The sequence below is a fragment of the Herpailurus yagouaroundi genome, unplaced genomic scaffold (genome assembly GCF_014898765.1).
Source record: "Herpailurus yagouaroundi ecotype Mexico unplaced genomic scaffold, PumYag 100, whole genome shotgun sequence".
NCBI classification, from domain to species: Eukaryota; Metazoa; Chordata; class Mammalia; order Carnivora; family Felidae; genus Herpailurus; species Herpailurus yagouaroundi.
Genome location: NW_024412391.1, coordinates 77,644,693 through 77,663,779, shown reverse-complemented (window position 1 = coordinate 77,663,779; position 19,087 = coordinate 77,644,693). Strand labels below are relative to the sequence as shown.

The following is a 19,087-nucleotide window of genomic DNA, read 5'->3' as shown; positions in this document are numbered from 1 at the left end:
ATCTGTGCTCAAATGACAGTATATTGGAAAGCAGAGGCTGATGAAATCCATTTTCATGTCTTAGCTGTTGTGTGCTAACGAAATACACTCAGAAACACAATATTTTGAATTTTGGTATATTTATCAAGAACCAAATAGGCATATTAGTCCATGTGTATGTAAGTATGTGTGCACATGAATGTGAATGTACATGTGTGTGATCTGAATAAATCCAAAGGCCCCAAGGGGCCCAAGTTCAGTGAGGTGTTAAATTCAAAGAATCACAGCTCTTGCAGGGAAAAAGTAATTAAAATACTTCAATTATTTACTCAATCTCTCACAGATAAATGCATTTTAATGCACAGCAAGTATCTTTAGAATTCTTGTCTCCCTGTCCCTGATTTTCTTTACAAAGCAGCTATACCCTGAATTGTTTCTCCCAGTCTCAATTCCCAGTTGTCCCAAATTCAGCCTTTTTTTCTCTCTCCCCTTCCTCATCTCTCAGCTGCTTGAATCACTTAGCATCTCTGACTTTTCAAGTATTCCCTGTATCCAAAATACTATCTGATTATATATAACAAAGGTACATCAAAGTGTCAACATGGTAAGCGGCTAGATGCTGTGGGAAGTAGGAGAATACTATGAGAATTAAAGTATTAATTGATTTAATTTGAAATATACATTAACAATGTTGTCCCTGACATATTCACATACAATTCATGGCAAAATAGCCTCACAAAGTAGTAGATAAAATGTTCTATGTCAATTTTAAACATTCCTGGTCTAATTAGTATGCATACATTCTCCAAGGAAAGAGAACTTATGAATAAGGGCTTTAAAAAACAAAGTTTATTTGTTTGTTTTTACTTTTCCAGAGAAGACAAAGGAAAATGGTGCTTTAATGCTTAGTGCTTTAATGCTTACATCCATTTTACTAATGGATGTATTAGTGTCTTAAGTAGCACTGGACATTTCTAACTTTTTTTTTTTTAATTAAAAGGGAAACTTCTGCTGAAAACAAACAAATAATTGAAGTACTCAAACATCTAGAATGAAGCTAGGAAATCTGATTTTCATAGAATTTTCATAGATGCAAATGATCTTAGACAGTCTTAAAAATTATTCTAGTGACATTGTGAGACTCTAGTGAAACTATGTGACATTGAAGTGCTTCTTTATTATGAATTTGCTTTATTTTTTTTTAATTTTTTTTCAACGTTTTTATTTATTTTTGGGACAGAGAGAGACAGAGTATGAACGGGGGAGGGGCAGAGAGAGAGGGAGACACAGAATCGGAAACAGGCTCCAGGCTCCGAGCCATCAGCCCAGAGCCTGACGCAGGGCTCGAACTCACGGACCACGAGATCGTGACCTGGCTGAAGTCGGACGCTCAACCGACTGCGCCACCCAGGCGCCCCCTTTTTTTTTTTTTAATTTTTTTAATTTTTTTGAATTTGCTTTATTTTTAAAGCCATGATCTCTATTGTAGAGGAACACACGAAAGCATATTTTGTAAAAGACAAAAAAAGGGCAATCTCCTAGGTTAAAAAAATTACAATATATTATCGGCACCTAAAACTTTCACCTTTCCTTTAAAAAATAGTGAGAAACTTGTATAATTATATGTTGGAAGGAGAAGAGAGTAAGAGATTGTCAGCACTAGTAATTTGTCAACAGAGTTCATCTTTTGCAATTTAATGTTAGCTATAGATTGAGCTTTTATTTCTCTCATAGTTACTTAACCTGACCACTCCAAGTGCGCACAGTGACTCTTCCTTAATGTTCATTTTTTATTATATGAAACATCTGTTTAGATGCATACACTGAATTAATAGTTTTATACATTCCAAATTTATATTGATATCATAAAATAGGTTTAGTATTAATGAAATGCATTTTCAACAATCCAAGATATGCAATCAATGATAAAATGTTTCTCCAGGGAGAAATAAGGCTACACATAGTTAAGGTATGCTGGGCAGCTCACTGTGTCTTTGAACAAGGGTCAATAAATTATGTATATTCTGCACATCCAATTGCTGGCCTCAGTAGCTGCCTAAAAACCAGGTAAAATAAATAATTGCTTAGTCCTATTTCAGACCTATAATAATATCTTCTAGAAACAACAAAATTATTGGTGATGGAGTATAATGTTTTTCAAAGTTTTTTGAAGGCTTTCTATTTGTTTCTAATTCATTCCAGTATATCATCAAATATGTGTAGGATGTCTCCTATGCGCAATATGCCTAAAAAATGCATATATGCATAAAAAAATAAATAGGAGTGTCTCTGCCTTCAAGGATCTTACATTCTTATGGGCAAAGAGGGAAAGGAGTTGACAAATCCAATGCAAGCATGAACAAAGCACTCTGGAGTTTTCTTTCACAATTAGTCTTCATTCACTCAGTATCTAACCCATCAACATTTCTTTTGATTTTCTCCCAAATATCTCTCAAATCTGTTGACTTCTTTCTATGTCTTATCACCCCAGTCCAAGTTGTGTGATCTTCTATTTGGTCTCTGCAGTAATCTCCCAGTGAATTTTTCCACATTCACTCTCTGTCTACCATAATCCATTGTCCACAGCAGCCAAAGAAACTTTTCAAAATCATATCTGATCCTCTCCTTCCCTCTGTTCCCCCAGACATGTAACTTCTGTATGTCTTCCTTTTGTTCTTAGTATAGAAACCCAACCTCACACGTGGGGCTCCTGGCTTCTCTCTAAACTTGCTTTGAGTGTTCCTTTTCAGTAGTATATACAAGGGCCTTGCACATATCAATCTTCTTCTAATCTTAGGATGGGGCCAGCAGCCCTGAATACAGTTTTTCTTTCTTTCTTTTTTTCCCCCTGAGACACTCTTACCCTTACTGTATCCCCACCTTATCTGATTAATTTCTATTTATCTTGCTAATCTTCGCTCAAAGAGCATTTCCTAAGAAAAGAATCCAAGATATGCAAGATCATCAGGTTCGGTTACAAATTCTTCTAAGTGATTTCAGTTGCTCACTTTGCAGTTTTTATTTATATTTCTAATTATTAGAATACTCAATTATTACCTGTCTCTCCTACCAAACGACTTATCATTATATCATCATTAGCATATGCATTGTTGTAGTAGTTGCTCAGTTAATACTTGTTGAATAATTGGGAAAAATGCTTAGGAAAGGAAATATCTGTTGTAAATGTAAGCCTCATTTATAAAAGAAATCATTAGTAGTCTATTTCAATTAAAAATTATATTGTACATAAAGTTAAAAAATAGGCATGGTCATAGTGCAATAAACAAGTATGTACAAAATAAAGTCTTTTAGGGTATCATTTATTTCTGGCCACTTCTGCTCCCAATACCAAAAGGGGAACATATTGTGATGTAGCTCATACCAAAGCTTTTTCCATATGGAGCGACACAGGTTTATGAAAGGAAAATGAAACTTTCCAGGTATTTCATAAAACCCACTTCAGACACTGAAACAAAACCAAAATTTGATGCATCAAAAGTAATAATATTCTAGCAGTTGATCCTAACTCTTTAAGCATTTCAAATCAATGAATAACATTAATTGGGCCACTGCTACTGCATTGCATGATATTAAGATTTGTTGCTTTACTTTTTGAAATCACCTTTTTATTTTTAGTTCAACGTATACATTATTTTCACTGACAGTATTGAGGTTTTTTTTAAGTCAGTATTGGGATACCCAGGTAGCTCAGTCGGTTAAGCATCTGACTCTTGGTTTCAGCTCAGGTCACGATCTCAGTGTGTGAGTTCAAGCCCCACATCAGGCTCCACAATGATGGTGCAGAGCCCACTTGGGATTCTCTCTCTCCTTCTCTCTCTACCCACCCCCATTTGTTCTCTCTCAAAAATAAATAAACTTTTTAAAAAAGGTCAGTATTATTATTAATGGTATCCAACTTCAGACTATGAAACAACTTGACAAAATGAGTCTTACATGAGGATGTTAAAAAACTTATGCAAACATCACCACGATTTACTTTCAGCATATTTTCATCACTTCAAAAAGAAACCCCATTCTCATTAGCAGTCAATCCTCACTCACCCTCCCCCCAGCCATTTCCCTCTCCTTTCCTGGCAAACACTAATCTACTTTCTGTCTTTACAGACTTGCCCATTCTAGACATTCTACAAAAATGGAATCTTACATTATGTGGCCTCTGGTCACTTTCACTTAGCATAATGTTTTTCAAGCTTCATCCATATTGTAGCATGGACCAGGACTTTATTTTTATTTATGACTGAATAAAATATAGCTTTTGTTTATCCTAATTCATCAGTTGATAGACACTGGAGTTCTTTCTATTTCTGGCTATTATAAATAATGTTTCTGTGAATATTCATATCTAAGTTTTTGTATGAACATAAATTTTCATTTATCTTGGGTATATACCTAGGAGTGGAATTACGGATCACAGGCTAACTCTTCAATTTTGTAAGGAATTTATAAATGTCTTCCAAAGCAGGTGCACCATTTTGTAATGCCCCCCACAATGTAGGAGAGTTTCGATTCCTCCACATTATAATCCACCTTTTTAGACAATCATCATCTTAGTGAGTGCCAAGTGCTATTTCATTGTGGTTTTGATTTGCATTTCCATAATGACTAATTATATTGAGCATATTTTCACGTGCCTGTTGGTCATTAGTTTATCTTCTTGGGAGAAATATGTAAACAAAATTTTGTCCATTTGCTAATTGGGTTTTATATCTTTTTATTGTTGAGTTGTAAGAGTTCTTTAAATATTATAGATACAAGTCCCTTATCGATACATGGTTTATAATATTTTTCTCTTATCATGTGGGTTATCTGTCACTTTCTTTTTTTTTGCATGTCTTTACCTATTTTTTAGTAATTTCTACACCTAACATGGGGCTCAAACCCATGACCTCCAGCACAAGAGTCGCATGCTCTTCTGATTAAGCCAGCCAGGCACACTTATTTTCACTTTTCTGACAGTGTTCTTTAATGGTTTCTGGAAGGGATCCAACTTTATTCTTTTGCATTTAGATAAGCAGTTGTCCCAGCACAATTTGTTGACAAGTTTATTATTTCCCCTATCAAACTGTCTTGGTACCCTTGTCAAAAATCAATTGACCACAAATGTATGAGTTCATTTCTGGACTCCAAGTTATTTTCTATTGCTCTATATGTCTGTTATGCCATTACCACACTTCTTTAATTGTTATACCTTTGTCATAAGTTTTGAGATGAAAGACATTCTATGCTCATGGATTTGAAGTACAATATTGTTAAAATGTCTGTACTTCCTAAACCAATCTACACATTTAATGCAATTGCTGTGAAAATACCAAAAACATTTTCCACAGAACTAGAACAAACAATCCAAAACTTTGTATGGACCCACAGAAGACCCTAAGTAGCCAAAGCAATCTTGAAAAAGAATAAAAAACCTGATTTCCAGACTTCAAGTTAGATTCCAAAGCTGAAGTAATCAAAATAGTATGGTACTGGCACAAAAACAGGTAGATAAATGGAACAGAATAGAAAACCCAGAAATACACCCACCATATATGTGTGGCTAAGTAATCTTTGACAAAGGAGGAAAGAATATACAATGAGAAAAAGACAGTTTCTTCAACTGCTTATGTTAGGAAAACTGGACAGCTATGTGCAAAAGAATGAAACTGGGCCACTTTTTCATGCCATGCATAAAATAAACTCAAATGGATTGAAGGTCTAAATGTGAGATCTGAAACTATAAAAATCATAGAAGAAAGCACAGGTAGTAACTTTTCTCACATCAGCCACAGCAACATTTTTCTAGATATGTCTCCTGAGGCAAGGGAAATAAAAGCAAAAATAAACTGTTGGGACTACATCAAAATAAAAACCTTCCGCAAAGCAAACAATCAACAAAACTGAAAGACAACATATAGAATGGGAGAAGACATTTGCAAATGACACACCTGACAAAGGGTTAGTATCTAAAATATATAAAGAACTGATACATCTTAGCACACACACACACACACATACACACACACATACACACACACACACACACACACACCAAATATTCCAATTAAAAATGGGCAGAATACATGAGCAGACATGTCTCCAAGGAAGACATACACATGGTCAACAGACACATGAAAAGATGCTCAACATCATTCATCATCAAGGAAATGCAAATCAAAACCACAATGACATATCAATCACATCACACCTGTCAGAATGGCTACAATAAAAAACACAAAAACAAATGTTAGCAAGGATGTGGATGTAGAGAAATAGGAATCCTCCTGCACTGTTGGTAAGAACACAAACTGATAGAGCAACTGTGGAAGACAGTAAGGAGGTTTCTCAAAAAGTTAAAAATAGAACTACCCTATGATCCAATAATTGTACTCCTGGGTATTTACTGAAAGAATAGAAAAACACTAATTCAAAGGGATTTATATACCTCTCAGCATGTTTACAATAGCCAAATTATGGAAGCATTCTAAGTGTCCATTAATAACATAAATATATAAAGAAAATGTGTTGGGGCGTCTGAGTGACTCAGTTGGTTAAGCGCCCTACTCTTGATTTCTGCTCAGGTCATTATCTCACAGTTGTGGGATTCAGCCCCACGTCGGGCTTTATGCTGACAGCACAAGTCTGCTTGGGATTCTCTTTCTCTGCCCATCCCCACTCTCTCTTTTTCAAAATAAATAAATTAGCATTAAAAAAGAAGACATGAGTGTGAATGGAATATTATTCAGCATTAAAAAAGAAGAAATCTTGCCATTTGCAACAACATGGATGGAGCTACAGAGTATAATGCTAAGTGAAGTAAGTTAGTCAGAGAAAGACAAATACCATATGATTTCACTCATATGTGGAATTCAAAAAAAAAAAACAAAACAAATGAGCAAAGGATAAAAGAGAGAGAGACAGAGAGAGAGAGGGAGAAACCAAGAACAGACTGTTAACTATAGAAAACAAACTGATAGTTACCAGAGGGGAGGTAGGTTTGGGGACAAGAGAAATAAACGATTGGGATAAAGAGCAAGCACACTTATTATGATGAGTACTTAGTAATGTACAGAATTATTGAATCACTGTATTATTCACCTAAAACTATTATAACACTGTTTGCAAACTGTACTGGAATTAAAATTAAAAAGTTAATTAAAAAATTACAGAGAAATATAAAGAAGATAAAAATCACTTGGAATCACCAGAAACTATAACATATTAAATCTTCTGGAATATGCCCTTCTTTTTTACATAAATAAATAAATGAATAAATATTTCAAAGTAAAATAAGAGCATTTTCTAATTTTGTTTCTCATTTATTTTTTTCTTTTTTAATGTTTATTTGTTTATTTTAGGGGGAGGGACAGAGAGAAGGAGAGAAAGAATCCCAGGCAGGCTCTGCAAGGCTCACACTCATGAACCGTGAGATCATGACCTGAGCCAAAATCAACAGTTGGGCACTTAACCAACTTAGCCATCCAGGCACTGCTCATTTCATTTTTGATTCATTGATTATTAATAATTTAAAAAATATTCTACCACATAATTGTGAATTTCCTAATTTTCTCTTTTATAATCCTTTCTAATTTTATTTCATTATAATAAAATATACTTTATGTGGTTTTATTTTTTAAATATTTTTGAGACTTCTGGGGCTGGCTCACTTGAACTTCCAACTCTTAATTTTGGCTCAGGTCAAAATCCCAGGGTTGTGGAATCAAGCCCTGTCTGCATTGGGCTCTGTTGCTGAGCATGAGCCTGCTTGAGATTCTCTCTCTCTCTCTCTCTCTCTCTCTCTCTCTCAAATAAAAAGTAAATTATTTTGAGACTTCTTTTATGGCTTAACATGTGGTCTATACCAGAAAATGTTCAATGTACTTTGGGAAGAATGTGTAGTCCAGTGTTGTTGTGTGAGGTGTGTATCTTAGGTCTAATTGGTTTCTATGTTATTTGCATCTTCTATTTTCTTCTTGAACTTCTGTTGAGTATTCATTACTACAAGTGAGTATTTATCTACAAATATTATTGTCAAACTGTTATCCTCTCTTTTGTCTTAAATTTTCCTTCATTTTAGAAGGATAACTTTGCTACATTTAGAATTCTTGATAATCTTTGTCTTCCAGCACTTTGAATATTCCATCGAATTACTTTGGCCTCCATGATATTTGGTGAGAATCATCTGTTGATCCTTTTTATGTGACGAGTTGTTTCTCTCTCGCTCCTTTCAAGATTTTATGTCTTTGGCTTCAGGCAGTTTGGCTATATATGTCAGGTATGGATCTCTGAGGTCTTCCTACTTGGAGTTTGTGGAACTTCCTTTAGATCCATATTAATGTTTTCGATCTGATTTCAGAATTTTATAGCTGCTATTTCTTAAATATTCATTCTGTATTTGTCTCTCTCTTAGAACTCTTCTTATGGGTATGTCGATTAGCTTCATGCTTTATCCACAGCTCTCTAAGTCTTTTCATCTTTTTTCATTTTTTTTTTTTTCTCTTTTGCTCAGACTACTTTGAATGAACCTGTCTTCAACTTAACTGGTTCTTTCTTCTGTCAGTTCACATCCGAAATTGAGTATCTTAAGTGTGTTTTTCATTTTATTTATTGTAATTTCCAACTTCAAAGTTTCTATTTTGTTCTCTCCCATAGTTCATATCTTCTATATCGCTCTTCTGTTTTTGGTGAGATATTGTTCTCACATATTCCTCTGATTCTTTAGAAATGGTTTTCTTTAGTTATTTGAACATATTTATTATTGATGACTTAATGTTCAAATCCTTGTGTTCTTAATGGAATTCAGCCAATTTTCCTGAATAAATACTGCTCAGACTGCTGCAAGCCTTTAATTTCTAGAGTTCTGAAGAGGTTGAATTTGACATTTTTTTCTAGTGCTCTTGATGCTTAATGCAGATATAGATTTTCGAAAATCTAACTCTATGATTCTGAAAATGTGATTCCCTTTCTCTTTTGTTTCCTAACTTTAGTGAGCAAAACTGAAAGATCCTCCTAATTGAAAATACTGAAAATTAACTTTTCTCAAAATGTGGATAGTTTTAGAATATTTTATTACAGAGGTCAAAGTATTTATTTGTAAATACAGAAAACATGCCATTAATGAATTTATGTAGCTGCTGCTAACAAAGGGGAAGGGTGTGAGACTTTCTAAAAGCATAAACATTTCAGTATTCATTTCCCTTAGTTAAACTCCTCAATTATGTAAATATAAATATTTATTTGGGTATTTGACAAGTATTTGGGGTCTAGTTACTGCAAATAGGAAAAATTAACTTATTTCTTCTTTGTTTATAAAGAAGATTAATTCAAACCAATAAAATATACTCTACCCATTTTCTCCATAAATAGAAGAGGAAGGAAAAAAAAGAAAGAAAAGAAAAAAAGGAACCCTCACTCAATTCCAAATAATCAGTGATTTCAGGATAGCTTCCCCAAGTAGGAAACAGTTCAATAGAGGTCTCTTTTGAAATTTTCAATTAAATATTCAGAAGTAAATAGTTGTATTTAAATTTTAAAATTTCATTTTAAAATCAAGCTCTGGGACATCTTTAGAAGTAAAATAGAATAAAGTTGCTTTCCTTTTACCTAATGAGATACATATGAAATGATCTGTGTGGCTTCATCAATCAAAGGATAAGGTCTCTTAAAAATTTCTTGAAGTTGTTCCTATGGTTACCATTTCCTATTAATATAGAGTCAATACTTTACATTTAAGGTTATGCAGTACTTAAACAGTCTCCCATAATGAATATAAAGTTATAAATATAAGGTAATAGGGTAGGATTTTATAATGTCTTATGTTGAATTTAAAGGATACCATATGTGTTACAAGTGATGAAAACAAAGATTTTACCTCCTATGATCAATTATATATTTTTTTCCTTTAAAAAATGTTCACTCATCTCATTTATAGCAATACAAACTGATCACTTCTCAGCCTTTTGGCTAAGATCAAGTGTAGTATAGCAAAACAAATTCATAGCTGAATTTTCCATGTTTACTCTGATTCAGATTTTTTCAGTTATAAAGCAATAATTGATTACCTAATAATATAGAAAATATGATAGTTATTAATAATTTTCTGTATTAAAAATACAACTCCTCTCTCCTTGCTTATTTTTTACCTTAATTAATCTCCTTTTATTTCATCAGAGTTTTGCTTGATTCTACAAGCATTTTCCTCTCCAAACTGTATCCCGCTGTAGTTTGTAAATGGCAAAAAATGTTGACACTTCTTTTAGATCATTTAGGAAAAGATGGATCCTGAGTACTATCTTTTTGCTAGTTTACAATATAATAATTCCTTTATTGATGACACATTCCATAGAATATTAGAAGACTTGCTTAGAACATTTTCTTTTTTTTTTTTTTTTTTAATTTTTTTTTTCAATGTTTATTTATTTTTGGGACAGAGAGAGACAGAGCATGAACGGGGGAGGGGCAGAGAGAGAGGGAGACACAGAATCGGAAACAGGCTCCAGGCTCTGAGCCATCAGCCCAGAGCCTGATGCGGGGCTCGAACCCACGGACCGTGAGATCGTGACCTGGCTGAAGTCGGACGCTTAACCGACTGCGCCACCCAGGCGCCCCATCTTAGAACATTTTCTTAAGACTTCTATAGACATGAACAAAAATAAATCTGAACTCATAACTCATGAGACATGCATACAGAAATGAAAAACTAAATACATGAGATTTAATTTTAAAATCAATGTGGCCCACGTGTTATATGTAAGTTACGAACCAGTAAATTCTACTCCTGAAACCAATATTGTACTCTGCGAATTAACTAGAATTGAAAAAAAACTTATAAAAACAAAATCAATGTGTCTAGATAGTAAACTATAGCTGATAGATAGCAATGCCTTACTACGGTTTCTAAGCCTTTTGTCACAAAAATGAAGACTTTCTTCTGTCTTTGAGAATGAATCCAAACATACATAGTAAGTCATATCCATGGTATGTAGTGAACACATCAAAATTTTATTGAAGGTGAATTCTGATACTGTATTAAATACTGGGTGAATTTCATCCCTCAAACTAGCTATGACCACTTCCTTGATTTATAACACACTGTTCTCACAAGAGTGTACAGCTCAGCACCTAGTTTGTCTTTTTCACTGCAGTTCCACTTTGGTATGAAGATTTAAGAGCCTTTCCCCCTACCTTTATAAAACTCTTAAATCTTCCTTTTCATTATTCTTTAGCACTTTGAAGTTTAACAGATTTTACCTCTTATTATCTCCTTTTCCTAGGCTCTCCTCAGCATTTATTCACAGTGTACTGCATTTGCTAACTCTTATCCTTGGTTCTCAGAGTGCTCAAGATCTTTCAGTTTTGATTATACTGTCTTTCAAATTCCTCATCACGGAAGGTAATTTCTCTTGAAGCTTGTTACTCTCCCACCACACCAACAAAAAGGAGAAAATGGTCTTCCCTTAAAAGAAAACTTACATCTCAGTACTCTGTGATACGTCACACAAAGCATCATAATTCTTTCAGAGAAATATTTGTGAACTAACTATAATTTGTCTAAAAGAGAATGTTTGTATTCATAAGATTTATTTATTATTGTATTTATTATTTCAGAGGCCAACCAAACTGAACAAAAAGGGAACACTTACACTATTTAAAGTATGTAGATAGATAGAATATTATTTTTGGTACTATTCTATCTTCTTTCTTTAAGAAAATGTACTTTATTTTTATTTTTATTTTTTTTTTAATTTTTTTTTCAACGTTTATTTATTTTTGGGACAGAGAGAGACAGAGCATGAACGGGGGAGGGGCAGAGAGAGAGGGAGACACAGAATCGGAAACAGGCTCCAGGCTCTGAGCCATCAGCCCAGAGCCCGACGCGGGGCTCGAACTCACGGACCGCGAGATCGTGACCTGGCTGAAGTCGGACGCTTAACTGACTGCGCAACCCAGGCGCCCCTAAGAAAATGTACTTTAATAGAATCCTGTAAACTAGAGGTAGACAAAAATTATTATTTAAAAGGCTAAATAAGAAGTACTTTATGATTTTCCAGTCATATGATGTCTTCTGCAACTGGAAAACTCTGTTATTGCATTTGTGATGGATAATAAATAAATGAATGGACAGGGCTGTGTTTCAGTAAAACTTTATTTATGAACATAAAAGCTTCAAAGTCATAATTTTCACATTGTGATGTATCATTCCTCTTTTGAAGCTTTAAAACCATTTAAAAATGTAAAAAACATAGTTATCTCATGGGCCATATAAAAACAGCAGGCCAGATTTGATCCATGGGCCATGTTTGCTGACCCTGTTGTACACTATTGCATTGAATTTTATTTCTTTAGTAGCCTTTGACATACACCATACAGAACACTAACTAGAGAAAAAAGAACACATTTATGATCCACTAGGAATACAAAACTTTTTACCAAATTTTGCTTTCCTTTTTAAATTTTTATTTATTTATTTTTATTTGTTTTAATGTTTATTTACTTTTGAGAGAGAGAGAGAGAGACAGAGAATGAAGTAGGAGGGGCAGAGGGAGAGGGGAACACAGAATACAAACTAGGTTCCAGGCTTTGAGCCGTTGGCACAAGCCCAACATGGGTTCTGAACCCACTAACCATGAGATCATGACCTGAGCTGTAGTCGGATGCTTAACCGACTGAGCCACCCAGGTGCCCATAATTTAAAAAATTTTTAAAGTCTCATTTTTGAAATTAATGTATATTGCATTTCTCTAAGTAGTCAAAAAAGAAGTTCATATTTTTTTTTAAATTTTTTCAACGTTTTTTATTTATTTTTGGGACAGAGAGAGACAGAGCATGAACGGGGGAGGGGCAGAGAGAGAGGGAGACACAGAATCGGAAACAGGCTCCAGGCTCTGAGCCATCAGCCCAGAGCCCGACGCGGGGCTCGAACTCACGGACCGCGAGATCGTGACCTGGCTGAAGTCGGACGCTTAACCGACTGCGCCACCCAGGCGCCCCAAGAAGTTCATATTTTAAGCTATTATCAAAATATAAATTTCATCATGCTCTAAAATTTTTCAGTTCATCTTAATAATTGGGGTACAGATGCAATTAGGTTTTGTTTGATTTGCTAATTGGTGTGCCCTGTGTGCTTCCTGAACACATTCATTGTCAGAACATATGACATACATGTACTGTAACTGTCATCAAGTCTAAGGATAAAATTTTTGACTAAAATTATGATTTTGACATTGAAAAACATTTCCTTTGGGAAAAGGTATGAAAGAGCAAGCAAACATTGAAAAGTAATTACTTTTTTCAACCTCTCCTCAAATAAATCAATAGCATCAACTACAACAAAAACAACAATGACAACAACAAACACCAATGCTATTTACACACCACAAACAAGTAATTATGGATACACTGCTATTCATTGCTATATGAAATTTATTAATTCTTGAAAACTTTCTAGGATCTTCCCAACTTCTAATTTTAATCAGATGTTTATAGATAGATTTTGTGTTGCTGCAGACAGAACATAAATTAGAAAATGTTTTTTGTTTACTCATACATACAAATGTTCAGGGAATTTCTGATTTTTAACTCAGGAATTGGTGACATCTGATTCCTAAAGCTCATGTCTGCCAAGCCCTATCTTTATCTCTTTTGAGACTTCATTACATCAATCCTTGGTGTTTTTTTTTTAGCAATTCCTCTTACTTTCTTATCTAACTTTACTATTGCATTCCTTTACAACAGGTAGGGCCCACAATTTACTTATATTAAAACTAAAATTTTCACAGTTACTTTGGAGCTATATAGAAGTAAATTTGTCTGAATTCAACTTATGAATACAGAAAACTCATGATTGGTATATTCTTTAGGTCAGGAATTACATGGGAATTTTTAAATTGAAATTTTGAGATGCTCCAACCCTAAGACTTTATAAATGACACAGCCAAGGCCCAGTTTCTTCAATGGCTTGTTCTGGAATTCAGACACCAAATACACAGAACGGATATCAAGACACCACGTAAACGGAGGATGGCTCATGCCCAGAGAAGCTCAGCTCTGAGAAACAAGGTGACCTACTTATCACTAGGCTCAGAATAAATAGCGTTAATATCCTGAGGCACAATATGCCTTCAGGACACTGAAGAGGTCCAGAGTACGGAGTAGGGCTGAGCCTACAGATGGAAGTGTGCTTGTTATGCATTGTGGCCTCTTCAACCACTTTCTCCTTTTCCCTGCCATACACTATGCCCTGGGAAACGGACCTCTATACATGGCATCACCTGGATCCCATTCCCTACAGTTTCAAATAAATTAGGCCAATGGGAGGCACAAGAGATCAGAGTGAGGGAGAGAGAGGACAGGGTAAGTATTCCTCAGACCCCTCTCATCCAGGAAGCAGTTTTGGCAGCCAGTGTGTTCTACCTACAGCCACAACTCCTGTCCAGCAGTCCCTCTCCATGACCATCCTCTATGTTCCTTGCTGTGGACCTTCAAGTCTCTTGTGTAAGAGCTTTTTTTCTATGGCTAGTACCTGGTGCCTCACCACCATCCTGAGTTCAGAGCCATAACCCTGCCCACACCTTTACAAAGGGTACCTGCATTTACCTCTATTTAACTCTAGGAATAATTCATTCCTTCGAGTATGTCATCTGCTTCCTCCCAAGTTTTGACTGATACAAATAACAAGCATTTAGATGTGTCAGCATTAAAATGCTTTCAGGTATCCAAAGTCATTCAGACCCTGTTATTATCCAATATTCATGTGATCTGTGCCTTCCTTGAACAAAAAGATGAATATTATTTAGACAATTCATTATTTTTTTTTACCTCTGGAAAACTTAAATAAATAAAGCAACTCAATTGCATTCATGCACCTCACTTCAATTCCTCTCCTCTCGACTCTCAAGCTTATTTCACTAGAAACCAGAATTATATTAGAGTTCCCTGACAGCCAGAGACTCAAGATGGTGAAGTATGGAGAATCCAATCCAATTCTCTAAAAGAGACAATTAGGAATTAAATATCACTGTGAATCTTATGAAAATGTTATTGATTATCTTTCCAACATGCTTCCCAAAGAGCAAGCTTTCTTTAGCCTTGACAGTCACTAACTGAAAGCCATAAAACCCAAAGCAATCTACAAGATAAGAAAGGGAGTCGAAAATAATAATAAGTATTGTTGTAAGTATATGCTTATACTTGTTATTATTATTAGCTAACACTCACTGAAGAGTACAATGTGCTAGGAGATATTTTACATGAATGAACTTAGTGAATCCTCAGAGCCACTCTATGATGTAATTATTAGTCATCTCCATTATATAGATAAGGAAATTGAAGCACAGAGATATCAAGTAACTTGCCCAAAGTCACAATCTAGTATAAAAAAGAAAGCTGGCATATCTATGTCTCAGTTTTTTCCTAATGATAAACAGAAAATATTCACTGAACTTTGAATAATTTAAAATTTTTGTCAAAGTCAGCATTGCTTCTTTTTACTGTTACTGAAACCAGCATAGCTAATGCTATAATGGAGGCTCTATTATAGAAGGATGGGTCAGGTGGAAGATTTGTGATAAAAGACCACATAAATTGACAGAATTAGGACAATCAAAACAGAGGCAGACAGTAGGTAATAGTCAGAGACCCAAAAAGGCAGTAGGTAATCAGCCGCAGAGTAGTCTGACAGTCCATAGGAGGAGCCCACCCATAAGCGCTGAGGGGGAAATACTGGGGCTCCAGGACCGGCTCCCCACCATGAGACAGAGACCCAGTCTCAAGGGAACTAGATCAAGGCCTGTAACAAAGGCATAAAGAGGTATGGTTAAAGCTCTGCTTAAAAGGCTGTTCTGAAGACCAAGGGAATTATTGCATATGGGAGCTAGTTGCACCAAAAATCACTTTAGTAAAAAACACCCAATTTTTACCTAATTACTGGCAAGCCTGCAGTATACGCTATGATTTATTATGTTTTCTAGGCTCTCGGGCAACTGTAATATGCAAAAATATGATGTGTGCACTTTTAAGAAATATCTCTAAGAACAGCTGGTGTGCATCCTTTACCCTCTTCTTTCCTGACTCCCTCTTTCTTGCTGGCTAGAATATTTGAACATGGGTGTAACAGTTGGAGCTTAAGCAGCTCCCTTGGACCATAGTTAAAAGAATTATGCTGAAGATGATGGAGCAGTACAAGGAGCCAGTGTCCCTGACAACTTCATGGTGAATGTATCAGCTCTAAAATGCTTCTCTTACATGAAAGAGAACTGTATTTAGGTTACCGTTATTTTGCCTTTCCCATTACTCATAGTTTAAATTAATCCTAACTGGCATAATGCACAAAGCACCTAACACATTTACACTGCCCATAATTAGCCACATTAATGTTAGCTCTTATTACTTTTGCTGTTGTTAGGGCCGAGGTAAAAGAATTAAAACTCAGTTTTGGTGGCCAGGTATGCAGGTCAGCAGGATGAGAAAAACTTCAGAATGCTGAGAAACTCATCAAGCTACTTAAATAGACTAACTTGGGACTATAATGTTAATCTTCACTCCTCCTTAAGTTTCTAAAACTAAATATTTTTATAGTGTCCCAAATGCTGTCAAAGTGGCTTCAGCCAGTCAGAGAGTACCTGGATAGTATATTTGACATATACCATAAGTAAGATTTCTCAACCATCTGTTTGAAAGCCAGAGTCTTATCTGTGTTTCAGACCATGGAATAAAATGGACATACAGACTTGGGGTATGCCCAGGAGAGGGGAGGGGAAGGAAGAAACTATTCTCCCTTCACAGTTTTGTGCAATGATGCAAAAAAAGCAAGTAGTGTTTAAAGCTGCTGGCTTCCAAACAATCATTTGCTTATTTTCCCATTTCAGTAAAGAACTTAAAAGTACATATAAAAAAAAGTTCCTTTCCCTGAGTCTCCAGAAGGTATATCAGCCTGCCAGATATGTCTGTGAAGGGAGAACAGACAAAAATAATCTGAACATTAAATAAATTTAAATGTTCGTTTTCCCTTTAGTTCTTTCAGTCATTTAAAAGAAAAAAACATGCCATTTTGTGGAAAGTGGTTTTAAACATGTAAGTGTCAGACAATATATTAAGTTTAATTTTAGGGTGAGAGCAAAATAATATGCTTTTACATTTTACTCAAAAGAATAATAAAATTAAGTATAATATAAAGTCTAGGGGAAAACAAAGCAAGACAATTAAAACACACACACACACACACACACACACACACACACACACACACCTGCCAGAGGGCATTCTTAAAAATCTTAAGAGTTATCTATAAGGTTGTACCTTTATCTTTAGAGGTAATAACATCAAATTCCACTGAAATTCAGCTCTTTCAGTAATTTTAAAATCCTTTGTCAAAAACTAATACATGGAAGGAAAGAATAAAGATCAGAGTGGAAATAAATGGAACAAAACTAAAAAGACAATAGAAAAGGACAGTGAAACTAAAAGTTGGTTCTTTAAAAAGATAAACCAACCATTAGCTAGACTAAGAAAAAAGAGAAAACTCAAATAAATAAAATCAGAAATGAAAGACAAGAAAGTAAAAGTGATATCAAAGAAATACAAAGGGTCATTAGAGCCTGCTATGAACAATTATATACCAAAAAATTTGAAAACTTAGAGATAATGGATAAATACTTAGAAAATTAATCTTCCAAGTCTGAAATGTGAAAAAAAAAAGATGATCTAAATAGACTGATTACAAGTCAGGATATTAAATCAGTAATCAAAACAAACAAAAGAAAAACAATAGCAAATGCTCCCCCCTCCCATCAAACAAAATTCCAGGACCAATGATATCTCTAGTGAATTCTACCAAACACTGAAAGAATATTTAATACCGATTCTTCTCAAACTCTTACAAAAAGTTGAAGAGGAAGAGATACTCCTAAACTCATTTTACAAGGCCAGTATTATCCTGACAAAACCAGACAAGGACACCACACACAAAAAAACACAAAAAACAAAAACAAACAAACAAACAAACAAACAAACAAAAAACAGAGAGAGAAAGAGAGAGAGAAAAGAAAAGAAAAGAAAAGAAAAGGAAAGGAAAAAGAAAAGAAAGAAAAAGAAATAGAAAAAGAAAATCACAAGCCAATATCTTTGGTAAACACAGATGCAAAAATTCTCAACAAAATTTTAGCAAAACAAATTCAACAATACATTAAATAGGTCCATACACCATATTAAGTAGGATTTACTCTAGGGATGCACAGACAGTTCAACATCCACAAATCAATTAATGCACTACATCAACAAAATAAAAAATAAAAATTATATGATATTAACAGACACAGAAAAATCATGACAAAATTCAACATCCATGTATGATAAAACTCTCAACAAAATGGCTATAGATAGAACATACCTCAACATAATAAAAGTCATGTATAACAAGCCCACAGCTAATACCATACTCAATGGTGAAAAGCTGAAAACTTTACCTTTAAGATCACAAAAAAGACAAGAATGTCCACTCTCACCACTTTTGTTCAACATAGTATTAGAAGTCCTAGCCAGAGCAATTAGGCAGGAAAAAGAAGTAAAAGCCATCAAATTGGAAAGGGAGAAGTAAAACTATCACTATTTGTGGACAACATGATTTTATATATAGAACATTCTAAAGACTCCACCAAAAAAACTGTTTAAACTAATAAATTCAATAAGGTGGCAGGGTGTAAAATCAATATACAAACATCTGTTGCATTTTTATACACTAACAATGAATATCAGAAAGAAAAATTAATAAAATAATCTCATTTACAATGCATGAAAATAATAAAATAGTAATAAATTTAACCAGGCAGGTTGGTTACATTGAAAACTGTGCAACACTGATGAAATAAATTGAAGACAAATAAATGGAAGATATTCTATGCAATGTAATCCCTATCAAAATTCTAATGGCATTTTTCATAGAAATAAAAGAAATGATCTCAAAATTTGTGTGGAACCACAAAAGATCCTGGATAGCCAAGAAATCTTGAGGGAAAAAAACAAACAAACAAACAAACAAAAAACAAAAAAACGAAGTTGGAGGCATCAGGCTCACAGATTTCAAACTATATCACAAAGCTATAGTAATCAATCA

General features: G+C 34.5%; 1 protein-coding gene and 1 pseudogene across 3 annotated transcripts in view; one reads left to right on the top strand and one right to left on the bottom strand.

Moving 5' to 3' along the window:
- Positions 1-19,087, bottom strand: part of MAGI2 (membrane associated guanylate kinase, WW and PDZ domain containing 2) — a 1,342,154-nt gene that overhangs the window by 994,699 nt on the left and 328,368 nt on the right. The gene's annotated exons all lie outside the window — the stretch shown is intronic.
- LOC121029029 (uncharacterized) lies at positions 9,923-10,045 on the top strand (annotated as a pseudogene).